Source organism: Miniopterus natalensis, chromosome 11 (genome assembly GCF_054644295.1).
Source record: "Miniopterus natalensis isolate mMinNat1 chromosome 11, mMinNat1.hap1, whole genome shotgun sequence".
Lineage (NCBI taxonomy): Eukaryota > Metazoa > Chordata > Mammalia > Chiroptera > Miniopteridae > Miniopterus > Miniopterus natalensis.
In genome coordinates this window covers 25,402,651-25,417,206 of record NC_142091.1, presented here as the reverse complement: position 1 = coordinate 25,417,206, position 14,556 = coordinate 25,402,651, and the positions used below count along the sequence as shown (strand labels likewise).

General features: G+C 48.0%; 1 long non-coding RNA gene across 1 annotated transcript in view; it reads right to left on the bottom strand.

Moving 5' to 3' along the window:
- The window catches only part of LOC107532444 (uncharacterized), a 219,773-nt gene extending 205,945 nt beyond the window's left edge, over window positions 1–13,828 (bottom strand). The window contains exon 1 of the long non-coding RNA XR_015715279.1: window positions 13,443–13,828. This is a non-coding gene — a long non-coding RNA (uncharacterized LOC107532444). The remainder of the gene's footprint in view (window positions 1–13,442) is intronic.
- Between the last annotated feature and the right edge of the window lie 728 nt (window positions 13,829–14,556).

The window sequence follows — 14,556 nt, the reverse complement described above, 5'->3', positions numbered from 1 at the left end:
ACAGGAACAGAGGAGTGTCTCGTTACCGCCACACTCTCCACACTTTATAAATACACCTCACGACCAACCCGAGATTGCCTGCTGCCAACCTTCTGGGCAAACAAGTCCAACAGGATCTGATCCAGAAATTAAATGTCCATGCAGCCCAGCCACACTCGGTTCAAAATAGATACCCATGACCTACTTAGTCTTCGAGTGCTGTTCTCAAAGGAAAAGCAAGCTGCTGGTGAGGCAGGGCCGCTGACCGCAGCAGGGCCCTGCACAGGACCCCTGGCCTGCTCTGCCAGATAAAACGGACCCTGAAACAGTGAGGACTCAAACATCATCTCGGGGGCAGCGAGACAGAAACCCTAGCTTTAAAACATCCGGTTCAAACAGTTTTCTAAAAGCAAAGAGTCACTGAAGCCACACTAACAATTCCTTACCTGTGACTGGCCCCAATGATGCATTTTCATTCACTTAAAGAGTGAAGGCCACAGCTCTTGGGACAGTTGCTTTCCAACCTCCCTATCCTTCACCCTCATAATTGTTTCATGAGTCTATGCCTCTTCCTCACGGAAGCGTGGCTTCTTGAGAGCTGAGACCCTGTCTTCTTGATCTTGACATTCCACAGTGTCTTGGTACAACAGGAGGCAAACGCACACTAGGTCGACTGTGAGAAGGTGAGCTCCTGCCCTCACCAGAGAGTCCTCCAGATCCCAGCCCACTCCCACGCTTGGCTACTCATGATTAGAGAACAGAAAGAGACAGACTGATATTTGCTGTACAGTCAAGGAAGACAGACAAGACCAAGGGAAAATGAGGCATATTTTCAACTCCCGCATAGCTACAAAATGATCTCCCCACATTACAGTTCACTTTGCCCAGGAGACGTGAGTCTTCGGAAGGGTGAATCCAAGGACCTTGGCAGGGACACGTTCCAGTAAATCCCACAGCGTTCCAACAGGTAGACAAGGGAACGCTGTACTCTACCAACCAAGTGAGGGTGGAGGAAGCAAGCTGATGGCAAAAACAAAACAAAGCCAACCTGCTCCTCTTTACATCCAGGTCCGGCCTCTTCGAGTCTCTGAGGTCAGCCCCAGATGCTCCACCCCCCCCCACCCCCCCACCACAACCACTGTACACTCAAAATTCCCATCAGGGAAATTTGACAGCACTTCAGTTAACTGAGCACTTTTCTCCCACATCATGACATGTAATCATCTACAGCTGTGGGAGGCAAGCAGCACAAGCATTTTAATCACGCGCTTAGAAATGAGGAAACTGAGGCCAAAGCACGTCTACCATATGGTAAAATCAGGACCAATGCACACACCTTCTAACTCAGGCCCCTTCCCTAAAATTACCCAGCAGGTGCACCCAGACCTGACGTAGCCAGGAATATCTAAGCTCTAGGCCGCTGCTCTTTCCACCGCACCCCACTGCTAAGCACCTTCTAGAGAGACAGGATTCTCACACACAACCCTTCCCAACACAGCAGCCCATGCACTTCAACCTTAACAGAACAGGAACACACAGTCGTCAACCCCGGTGTCCACCAGCAGGCAGCACCCATGTCCACTGCACATGCCCCGAGACAGGCTGACCACCCACCTCAAAGACACATACACAGAGCCCAGCCCCAGGGCTCTCAGGGGGCAGACACACACTGGCGCCTGGCTTTCTGCAGTCAAGTGGGGAGCACAGGCAGGGTAAATCATCACCGGCTCCAACCATCCCAACCACAGAACCCAGATCTCTGAGTCTCTGCATCCTGGGTTCAAATCCCATCTCTGGAACTACTTACTCTTGGTGACCTTAGGCAAAGGACTTTGTTTTTCTAAGTCTCAGCTTTTTCACTTATAAAATAAGGAGTTTCACAGTGAATGAACTTAATGCACAGAACTATATAAAATGGTTACAAAGGTAACTTTTAGGTTATGTTTATCTTACCACAATAAAAAAATAAGTTAACATATTAAAAAACGATCTCACAGATTCATAGTAAGGATTAAGATATTGTAAAGGCAAATTCTTAACACTATCTAGCACATATCAAATCCTAATAAGTAGTTATTTATTATTTAAAGTAATTTGAATTGTTTTTAATATAAAGACAATACATGATAAATGTAGAAAATGCTGAAAAAAAATGTAGAAAATGTAGAAAATGGGGAAAAAATTTCTCAGGTAAGGATTAACTAAAAGGAAAGAAAAGAAAATGCTGAAAAATATAAAGATTTTTAAAAATCTCCTGTGATACCAGAATCAAAGTAATCACTGAAATTAAGTTCTTTACAGCACTTTCCCATGCACAGATATTTCTCAAATTTGGAATGTAATATATATACAATTTTGTAGTCATGATCCATTCTTTTCTGCCTTACCAGTAATTACAAAAACAATTCTCATAACATCCAGAAATAAAAGGACTCTGTTCAAGGCAAGAATAAAATGTTGCATGAAACTTGAGATGGGAACAAGGAGCCCACGTTGAACAACTGGAGGCACCAGCTCCCAGAGCCAGGATGGAGATTTAGGCCAAATCCCCTGCCACCTGTTCCTCCTTTCCCCATCAAAGTTCACCCAGAAAGTAGGCGCTCTGGGGGGGTCTGGCGAAGCAGGACAAAGGCCATAGTGGGAGCTGTGTCAGATCTGCATGTGTCAGACTCCCCAGGACAGAGCTCATGTTCCCACTACCCTCAAGGAGCCTCCACTGTGACCAGGGGATGGGGGGGGGGCAGGGACCATCTCATCCAACCCCCAGGTTAACGGGGGGCAGGGGATGGACAGGGACCATCTCATCCAACCCCCAGGTTAAGGGGGGGCGGGCAGGGGACGGACAGGGAGCATCTCATCCAACCCCCAGGTTAAAAGGGGGGGGCAGGGGACGGACAGGGACCATCTCATCCAACCCCTAGGTTAAGGGGGGGGGGGGGCAGGGGATGGACAGGGACCATCTCATCCAACCCCTAGGTTAAAGATGAGTTAAAGATGAGAGGACAACTGAGGCCCAGGGAGGCAAATGACTTCCCCAAGGCCATACTGATGTGACCAGTCCCCATATGGGGCCAGAACACTGAGCTCTTGGGGCTCTGAGCTAACTCACAGCATGCTGCCTGTTAGGAGCCCAGGGGCCATCCAGTAGATGCTGCCCATCAACAAGTACTTATTTATTAAGCACTTGGATGTGTGAGCACAGAAACAAAGGCCACCCCCCCAGCCCCACCCCCCAGCACAGAAATGGAGGTGTTTGATGGGAACACTTGGCACCCTGCCTGGCTCGCTCTCCGCCTCTAACAACACAAGACCCCATTGACTTCTGGGGAGGTTCCCTGAGTTAAAAGTTCTATATCATCTGGCAGAGATACAGTTTCAAAGCCAGCTCCTCTGGGGAAGCACTTTGGATGTTCTGGGAGAAGCACACCCAGAAATAACTCTGGAGAATTACAATCTCACAGAACACATTTTTAATGCTCATTTTCTAGCCAGGAATAGTCTTCACAACTTTCGTTCTGTATGGAATGTGTGTTCTGCTTGGGGAGGGTGGGGGAATAAGTGAGTGGCTCCCAAAGGCAATTCCTGAAATCCTTCAGAAGAGCAGCTGCTCCTGGCTCCCAGCGCTGGGGAATTCTATTTCCATCTCTGCTTACACGTAATTATCTTCTAAAGCGGTGCTCCCCAGAGGGGTGCCAGTGCCACTGGCCTCCCAGATAACCTCCCTCAGTGGGCTGCTCCTGGTGCGGTGCTAGTAGGTGGAGGCAGGGGAGAGGGCCGGAGCGCAGGCCCACCCACGGCCCGCTTCTCTGGAACTCCAATCACAAACGTGTCAGGCCCTTTCCCTTTGAGGCCCAAAAAGGAAATTAAATGTCAGCCGGATAAGGAGATTTCCCTTCAGCTCTGACGCCAAGGAATCTGAAATTATGATTCCCACAGCAACCAAACCGGCACAGGCCTCCGACCATCAGGCCTAATTGTTTTTATGGCACAAGAGAATGAGACCACAAAACTTTGCAGGTCAGTTACAAAGTGGGCAGGAGAGAGGGCCCCGGGCCCACGTACAGTGACGATACAACTGCTCACTCAGGCTCTGCACAGGTACTTTTGGACATCCCTCCCTGCCCTGCATTTTCAAGGCCAAATGTGGTCTGCTGCCCACGGGAGCTGACTCAACTCTTTTCCCAGCATAGTGACTTGATCCACAGCAGGACCTGGAGAGCTAAACACACTGAGCTCGCACACTGACCAGATTTTCTAAATCTGGCAGGTGATAAACTCCTTAACCACAGGGGCCATGTTCACCAGGCAGGCCCAGGGCTAGAGGAGAATTCGCAGCTCCCAGCAGGGCCACCACACACACGCTGAGCAGGCTGGCGTCCCAGCCACCCCAAACTGGCCTGTCTACTTTCTCTTCTTCACGCTTGTGGAGAAGAGAAAGTGAGAGGAGGTGGGTCGGTGCAAAGGCATCCAGGAGCGAGAACAGACAGGAAAGGGCGGTGGATCAAGGGTCAACAGAGCACTAACATTTAAAAAAGAAACTGCAGAGAAACAGTTGCTACAAAATATCTAGGCAGGCGCACACAGGGCCACAGTGGCCACCTGAATGGAAAAAATCCTGAATGAGCTGGTCCACACCAACCCTGCTTCCATTCCTGTTCGCAGCACAGCAGCAGCTCCCACCTAAGTCCTCTCAAAGGCTGGCAAGGACCTACTGGACCCCAGATCTCTGCACACACCTCCAGAACCTCACACTGCACACATACACACACACACACACACACACAACTTTAACCACAGCATCCCTACACCATCCCAGCAGTTGCACACTCACCTCAAAGCCTCTGCACTTGCTGTTCCCTCTCCCTAGAATGCTCTCCCTCCACACAGGGCTTCTTCCCCACGTTCCCCTCCTCCAGGTGGAAGCTCAAACACTGGTTCTCAGCAAGACCTGCCCTGATCACCTTCCAACACCTCCCACCCCACCTCTGCCCAGGCACTCCCCCTGCTTTTCAGCAATCATCACCACCCCACAGACTGGGCTGGGTTGAACAGTGTCCCCCTGAAAGCCATGACCACCTGCAACCTCGGAATGTGACCTCATTTGGAAATAGGGTCTTTGCAGATAAAATTAGTTAAGATGAGAACACAGTGGAGTAGAGTGGGCCCTAATCCAAGGACTGGGGTCCTTATAAAGAAACAGGAGAGTGAGAACAGGGAGAAGGCAGAGAGCAGAGCGAGGCTGCCACAAGCCAAGAACAGCAAGGACGGCCCGAAGCCACCAGAAACTAGGAAAGAGAATGGCCAGATTCTCCCTCAGAGCCTCCAGGACTATGAGAGTATGAACCTCTGTTGTCTAAGCCACTCAGTGTGTGGTTCTTTGTCACAGGAGACCCAGTAAACAAATGCACATACCATGACTTGACTTTACTATCTGTCAGCCCCCCCTAGAAAATAAACCCCAGAAAAAACACGATCTATGCTCCTTTAGTTCAATGTCTGGTACAAGTAGGCGCTTACGAAGTACATGCTGAATGAATTTTGAGTGAATGATAAGCTGAGGAGGGGGGCAGGGGTACTATACCCATTCCACAGAGGGCAAAACTGAGAGGCTGATGCCCTAACTTGGCTCAGAAACAGGAGAGCCAGGACCAGAGCTGAATTGGGACTTTGTTCATTTGATAAATAATACTGAGTTCCTCCAGATACTAAGTGCTCCTCAGGATAGCTACTACTCGCAGTGATCACTAGCCACGTGGGGAGGGGGGACAGGAAGGACAGACCAGCTCAGCCCTCCCTCATTGAGAGCCAAGACCCTGACCCAAGGTACTTCACTCCTGGGTCTCAGGGTCCTCATCTGCAAAGTGAAGTCCACCTGCTCTCTAAGGGGCAGGCACGCTTGTTTTAATGTGTGCTGCTTCTGAGAAGCCTTCTCAGACCTGGGAGCCACGGTGAAGTCTCTGTCCCACTGACTTACATTTAGGGCAGTGCACTTGGCACTCACCACACACTATTCTGAAATCTCTCTTGTACCACAGGCCACTATCATCTCATGTGCATAGTTAATTCTCATACACAGTATCTGGACTCATGTCACCATCCTCAGCAAGCATGCCATCTGCCCAGGCCCCGCCTGCGTCCTCACTAGGTAGCTCTGCTCTCCCCAGGCCCGCGGATGAGAAGTTCACACACCAAGCTCAGTTTCCAAGAGCAAGGTTTCCTTGTCCCATCTGAACCTCAGCAACCTGACCTTCTTAGAGGTCTCGAGTACAGCCTTCCTCACACTCAACCTGCAGTTCTCAGACCTCCAGTTTGGGTAAACCACCAGCAAACAAATCAGAGACTTCAAATGATCTTGGTGTCATACACAAACATGCAAGCACATGCACACATGCATGGAATATATGAACATGTACACATATGCATGGACTACACAAACATACACACATGCATGGAATACACGAACATGCATGCACACACATGCATGGAATATACGGACATGCATGGAATATACGGACATGCATGCACATGCACACATGCGTGGACACTGCTGAGCGGTGTGATTACAGGTGATCAGGCATATGAGACCAGCATGGACATCAACTGTGGGCTGGCACTATTAGAAACGTAACCAGTTAGAAGGTACAAGCCTGAGCTCTGGAGCAGGGCAGGCCTGACTCTGAATGCCAGCCCTGACTCACCTTGGGCTACGCTTGACTTTACCTTTCCACACTTCAGTGACCTCATCTCACAAGGGCCTCAGGAGGCAGATCTTCGCAAGGTGCCTAACATTGTGTAGTTTTTTCCCCACATCTGGAAATGGGCAGCACGTGGCGGGGTAGAGAAGAGAGAAAGAATCCTAGTCCCTGGAGTGAGGAGACCCGGACCCCATCTCTGCTCTGTGACCATCAGCCAGGGACGGAAGAGGCACTTCCCCTTGCAAGGCCTGGCTCAGCCTCCACAAAAACCAAAGGGAGAAGTTGTACTAGGGACCCTCACCTCTCAGCCCACCTAAAAAGAGGAAAAACGCCTCTGCATTTGGAGCCCTGGGGTTTCACAGCAGGAGGACTGGTGTGAGGCAAGAACATCAGACCTGCCCTCCTCCCCCTTCACCCTTTTTCTACTCAACTGATCAGAATCTGCCTCCAGTCAGCTCATCTCCTGGCCTCCTCTATTTAACATTACTCAATTATAGGCAGTTTTATATTTAGCAAATGTAATGTGCATTCGTGCATTGAACAACATTTATGAAGGAAAAAGGAATACAAATAAGAGTTGTCGTTACTTATAATCACTGAGTCCATACTAGGTAATGTGCTGAGAGCTTTACACACATTACTCTCTGAATCCTCACAACAGCCCTGTGAGGTAGCTACTAATATTATTCCTGGCTTACAGATGAGGAAGCTGAGGCCCAGGGAGATCAAATAACTTTGCTTAAGCTGCAGAGCCATAAGATGCTCAGTGGGAGCTGGAACCCCCTTGGCCTGACCCTGGAGTCTCTCTGTCAACCCAGGCCACCTCCTCTGTCACTCTTCTCTCTAACCTCCTTTGAATGACAGGTAAAGGACACTGTCGTCCAGTTAACCAGAGCTTCCCAAAACCCACTGGGCAGCTCAGCCTGCAAAGATGGCCAGGGGCGGGGGGGAGGCTATTTGTGAAGGCATCCAAATGCCTCCTCTACCAGGTCAGGCCCTTGGAACACCTTCTAAGAAACTATGGTTTCTCCAAAAGCACCCTGGCAAAGGGGAAAAGCATCACAATATTCCACCAAGCCAGGAGAGAGGGGGACTGATCACCACACCACTGGAACGAAAGGCCCACCGCACACAGAAGCTTGCTGCACCATTCATGGAAGCTATTCCAGAAGCAAGAATGTCCGACTTTCCAGCCAGCAATCTTTAAATGTTCTCCCAGTTCAGCCCCCCATTCTCAAATCCCTGCCTCAGCAGAGCAGGATAGGCTGGTCTCAAGGTGCTGCCTACCCATGCTTGCTTCCTCAGGGGAGAGGCCGGCGGAAATACTCCGGCAGGTTACACCAAAATTAAAGTGCTCTATTACAGTGCCTAGCGACAAGAATGGGAAACCAGGAGTGCTTGCTTCCAGAGCCACGTGGCCACCCCGGTTACAGGACGTTCATACCTTGGTCCTTGAGAGCTCGGCTCCTTCATTTTCCATGGTTACTATGGACACACCCACTGTGATCCAGAGGCCAAGCGGTGAGTCTCACAGCTTCGACCATAATCAATGAAATGCCTACTCAACACAACCCATTTCTTTCACCTAGAAGAATGGCAGCCCACGGAGAAGTGGGCAGCCTCACACAGGCCTGGTCATGTAAACCAGTACAGCCCTGAGAGCACATTGTGGCTACTGCTGTAACAGCTCCAATGTGTAAACCTTTGACACACCAGTTCCACTGCTGCTAGGGAACTGTATGTGCATAACAATATGCATGTGTGAAGATACAGTAGCAAAGTCAGTGAGTTAGTTCAGGCGGCTATGGATGGAGGCTGCCTCATAAATTATGACCTATCTATACTATAAAATATTTTGTAGGCAAACGACAAATTAAAAGAAGAAAGAAGAGCTGCATGCATGAAGAGATCTACAAGATATATCATGGGAAAAGAGAAAAAAAATAGCGAAATGATACATATGATGCGACCAGATTGATGCTTACAAACAAAACTATATTTATTTGTGTCTACACAGGCCAATGAACAATTTCTAAATAAGCATCAAGCTGCTAAAACTGGTTACTTCTGAGAACCCAGCAGGGAGGAGGTGCGTGGGGGAGGGGTGCTGGATGAAGGAGGACTTTGCATTTCCTGCTATGTACTACCATGTACTCTTTGAATGGGAGTGTGGAGCATAATATATTCATAATTACCTATAACATTTTGTTTAAAATGCAACTGAGCTGGTTAAAAACACCACCACCACCACCACCAAAACAACGTGACATAACCACACCAATCTGAACAAGGCTGGTGCCACACTCCCAGGTCTTTCCAAGAGTAACTAATAAAGTTCAATTCCAATTTCCAAGCCACTGATGACAGACGGGATTGGGATGAACAGGGAAGAAAGGAGATGTGGGGTGTAAGGAAAACTTTTGGAAAAGCTCTGTGGAAGCTGCAAGCCTGACCCACCCTGAACCTGCACAGGTCCAAAACTCACTATCCTGAGACTTTCTGCCTCTCATCCCCATAGAATGGGGGCGGGAGGAAGCAATAGCCCTGATTAAGAGAGAATTTCCTTTCCCACGGCAGAGGGAAAGCCACCCGCTGTCACCAGCAGAGTTGCTCCCAGCAAAGTCCAGGAAAAGCCCTGGCCACACTCCACCTTCCTGACAACAGCGTGTGTGCCAGGCTCCTCAGATAGCGGGGACAGCCAAGACTGGCAGCCCCGAAGCCCACTCATTTGAGTCCCCTCCACTTCGGCAGACAGCCCAGGCATCTTTTCACACTCACTACTGAAATCCAAACTGATCAAATCAGACGGCTCTGCCAACAAAACAGCAACAATGTGGAAAAAGGAGACACAAATCAATGGTATCCTGGCAAAATATATATCTATTCTTTCTGCTTGCCAGTAGAAGCACTTCTGTGGACTCAAATATTTAATTAGTATCTTTTTTGTTTCCCAGTAATAATTAAAACAAACACATACCCCCAAACACACACACACACACACACACACACACACACACACACACACACACACACAGAGCGCTAAACATGAAGCAAAAAGGAAGAACAAAAAACCAAGGGGCTTTCCTTAAGACATAATGTTAAGAGGCGGGCATGACAGCTAACATCCCCAGGCAAAAATGCTCCTCCCGTTAAAACAGGTACCCTTGTTAGCACCAGACAAACTCACTGGACACTCTACAGTCTGCAGCGAGGGAGCTGCCCAGAGGTGCCCTTAGCACAAGGAAAACAGGTCTTGGGAGGGAACAGGAGACCATCAAGCAGAAAGCGGGGGAGCTGAGCCTTCTGCAGTGACTCACCACAGGGATGGCTCATGACTGCGATGCCGGGAAGCAGACAATCCAATAAAGGTAACCCTCCTCGCACTGAGGATGCCGCCGAAATAAAGCCGAAGCCTGACCAACTGGCCCAGGCTAAGCAAGAACAAACTATCTGAAGGGCACGGGTATTATGCCCCTAGGAAAACAGAAGCCCAAGCAAATTTGTTACAAAGGGCATGAGACCAGCATATCACTGACATGGCCACCGTATATCCTGAAGGGGACGTGCGAACATCAGCCACTAGGACCAATCAACTCCCCTGCTCTGAATCCAGTTTACCCAAGTGTGGCCTGGCTCCCCACTAAGACTGTACCCTTCAGAGAGGATGGTCCCACCTCCTCCTCAAAGGGCTGGCCACCACTGTGAACTCATCCGACACTCCTCCCCTTTCCCAGCCAGCCATGCATGCTTGGTGACTACAAGTCAACCCTGCCTAGAGGCAGATCAACTCTTGGGGTACAGGCAAAACTGAAGATTAAACCCCGTGATGGATACACTGGGTCCACCAGGGAACAGTGGCATATAGACTATACCCGAGGGAAGTTTCCTTTTTGGGGGGCTTTTTTTCCTTCAATGCTTTTTGCTTTGTTCGAATGCTCAAACCAGCATTTCCTAAGTGGGGTCTGCGGAACCTGAATTCCATCCTCTGAGACGTGTTCCTAGAGAGGAAGAAATGATAAGGCCAGGGGTGGACAAAGAGAGGGGAAGGCACCTTCAGGCTTTACTCAAGCATCTTCTCTACCTGCCAGAAGAAACCAAAGGGGGTGACTTTGGAGGTGTCTACACAGTTGGCATCTGCAATACAAGGAGTGGGGGACACTAAGCACTATCCATCCTTTCTGAAACATCCCCCTTTCTCCATCACCACTGTCACTGTCTTAATGTCTTAAGTTCAAGGCCTCATCATCTCTCATGCCAATTACTCTAATGGGCTCATTTCTCCACTGCTAATTTCACAGTCAGCACAGCCCACGGAGCCAACCTTTCTAAAATACAGACCCGATGCTCTTCCCTTCATGAAAACCCCCAACCTACAGGACAGAGTCCAACCCTGGCAGGGCGTGCAAGGCCTCAGCCCTCACGGGTTATGGAGTCACACCGATCTCAGCTGACCCTCAGACTAACCACTTGCTGGGTACGTGGACCCATTTCCTCCTCCGTGCACTGGAAACAACACGATCAACCTCCAGAGGCGCCACGGGGATTAAACCCAAGTTGTAGAGAGCCTAGCTCTCCAAGGGCAATTACCACCCTACCATCCCCAACCTGGCTCTGGGCCTGTGCTCTTCACCTAACCTTGCTGCACTGCTGCTTCCTAATGAATATGAATTAATTCAAGAGAAAAGGAGGCACATTGGAGAACCTCAAAACTAAGGGTCATAAACATAAAAATTAGGCTTCCAAAGTGTGAAAGAAACCAAAATCAACTCATTATCAAAATAATGCAAGAGGAGAGTGGGAAGGGGAGGTGAAGGGAAACATTATTTTGGGAGGAAATGCTTTTAAAATACATATATAGCTCTATGATTTTGGTTTGGGCTTCCTTTGTTCCAAAGGTTTAGGAAGATTACATTTCAAAAGCTCACAAAGAACACATTTCCATTTCTTTAAACTACTTCTTAATTAATATTTTCAGAGAACTAAGAAGTATTTTTACAGATGGACTGAACCTTAATAAAATTCTCAGAGAAGTTCTGGCGTCAGTCGTAAGAAACACTTCCTTGGAATTTAATTTCCTTTTCAGCATACAACTTACTATGGAAACTCATTTGTGATGCCACCACGACCAGTCAAAATCTGCCTGGAACACAAAAACTTCAAAGCCCCACACGAGAGCCTTATAGGACTAGATGGAACTTGGCCCACCCAATATTTCGCCAAATCTTACATCTATCAGATTTCTCCCAAGCCAAACTTTCCAGCTTCTACTGTCAGGTTCAACTCTTCCATCTCCTTCCCAGCCCATGTCTGCCCTGCGCCCCTGCCCCCAACCTTACCCTACAGCTCTTCCAATACCTCCTTCCAGCTAGAAAGCCCCCCAATTCAGTATCATTTTCTTGTCCATAAAATGAAAAGAAAAAAAGGAGAGAAGGGCACAAAATGAGCAAAGGGAAACTAGCTACACCCATCTTCACATTCCTATCAAAGGCCTTAAGCCAGCATGAAAAAGATGACAGACGCGTGGCTTCTGGTTTTGTTCCACTCCCTCCTTTGTTTAGATGATGACAGGGCCTGCAATATTTACTCTATGTGCTTGGGGGTTGGAATGGGAAGGCAAAAGCGGGAAGAATTATTCATCAGCACAAAAGTGTACTTTAAAAGCCTTTATCCCTTGAGGACAATTCCTACTGCAAGACTTAATCAATGCCATTATCCCGAGTGCCTGTGGCAAAGGGAGAGAAAGGGGTGGACGCCAACCTTCACTGAGCAGCCCACTGCGATGCACAGGTGTATCTCATTTAACAGAAGGCAGACAATACCCTGACTTCAATTATGCAGAAACCGGGCTCCGAGGGGTCAGGAGATGGAATCAGGATGTATACCCAGGCCCACCAGACACCAAGACCCATGGGCTCCTAAGCTTCCAGTGTCCCCAAGTCCTATGTTAAAACACTATCCTGGGCTGGAGGGCACTTTACCGTTTACCTGTTGTTTTCCATATATATCACCTCATATAATATCACAACCCTGTAGGATAGCTAAGAATTCCTTTTCCACTATTATAAACAGCTGTTTGGTTTCGAAGATCAACAGTAACTTGTGCGAGCCAGCTGTAACATAGTTGTGCCCTGTCTGAACTCTGTTTTCTCACACTGCCTGATAACTGGTAGGGACTCAAATGGTAACTATTATTAGCATCGTGACTTTTATTAATTTAATAGCTCTTAGTTAAAGCAAAATTTAAATACACACACACACTACAGATATTTTATAGATTCAACCTAATTAGTAAAGCCTTTACTTGGAGAAAATGTAATTTTACCACTACCTCAAACTCAGAGAGAACCACTAACTGTGGCTTCCAAGAAACTGACAAAAGAGGATTACTGAGAATGATGTGGTCAAATCCAATATGGATTTTGAAAGCTACTAATGGAAGAAAACAGGACAGGAGCATTCAGTTGTAAAACACAAACAATCCCCCTCTCCTTCCAGCATCATGGCTTGATCATGTGCCGTTTGACCTGGCCGTGTCATTTCAACTCGGTGATGACACTTAGTATCCAAATCTGGATGGCCAGCAGGTGACCCGGAAGTTCTAGTGAGAGGCTGCCCAGAAGGTCTGGGAATAGGGGTGGGGTGGACAGTTATTCCTTTAAGGTATCTTTAATGTCCTGCATCTAATGCACTGTGTGCCTATTAGTTACACTCACTGTAAATGAAACCTGGGAGGTTCAGAAATGTCATAGGCAACAGGAATCAGCTCACCACTTCTTAAGCCAGAATGAAAAAGATGACAGAAGTGTGGTGGTACTAGGGTCCCAGCATCAGCCAGACAGAAGGAAATCTATAGTACTGTGGAATGAGAGATCCTAGGGATGTTCTTCAAGTAAGGCTGCACCACACCAGTCCAACTGAGCATCCACTCCAGGCTTGAGGGTTAAAACAAACAAACAAGAAACAATTCAGATCCACAAGTGAAATATACACAATAATTTTTCAGCAAACAATTTCACAGTAAAGACAGCTGGATGGCTTTATGCATTAATTGCCTGCATGAGAACAGTATTCATACTGTAGGTCTAGTTCCGATTATTAGTTTTTAGTTTTGTCTTGCTTTTAGCAATCATTCGTGTGTTTTTAATGTTTTTACTGATTTTAGAGAGAGACAGGGATGAAGGGAGAGGGAGAGATAGAAACATCGATGAGAGAAAAACATCACTGATTAGCTGCCTCCTGCACGCCCCCTGCTGGGGATTGAGCTGGAAACCCAGGCATGTGCCCTGACCAGGAATTGAACCCGTGACCTCTTGGTGCATAGGTCCACACTCAACCCTGAGCCACAGGGGCAGGGCTTTGCAATCATTCTTGCTTCCCACCTGTCTTAAGTCCGTCCTAATTTCATTACATAAGAACAGGCTGAGGTTGATTTTGCGTGGCTAATCTAGTCTCACAAGAAAAAAGATGTCTCCCTCAGAAACCTACTCCTGCCACCATCAGATTGTATAGCTCTCTAGTTATACTTCATTTCACAGTTACGGAAACTAAGGTCCAGAGAGGTGAGTGGCTCATTCAAGGTCATATTCCCTCCTAATATATCTAGGACTAGAAATAGAGCTCAAAAGGCCCACACTGTGGGTCTCCAGCTCTATCACTGTTGCAAATGACCTGGCATACTTGTGTCTTGAATACAAAGTTTATCTGAGGAAGAAAAAAACTGAGCCTCTATGAGTCATCTCCATTGTCCAGGGGAACCACACAGGTTGTTCTGATGAAGCATCCAGCATCTTCAGAACCACTTGTTTCTAAAATAACCAACCTCAGCCAAAGAATAAAAGGCTATGTTTTATGCCCCCTTCAGGATACTCAGGGCTAGGTTTTG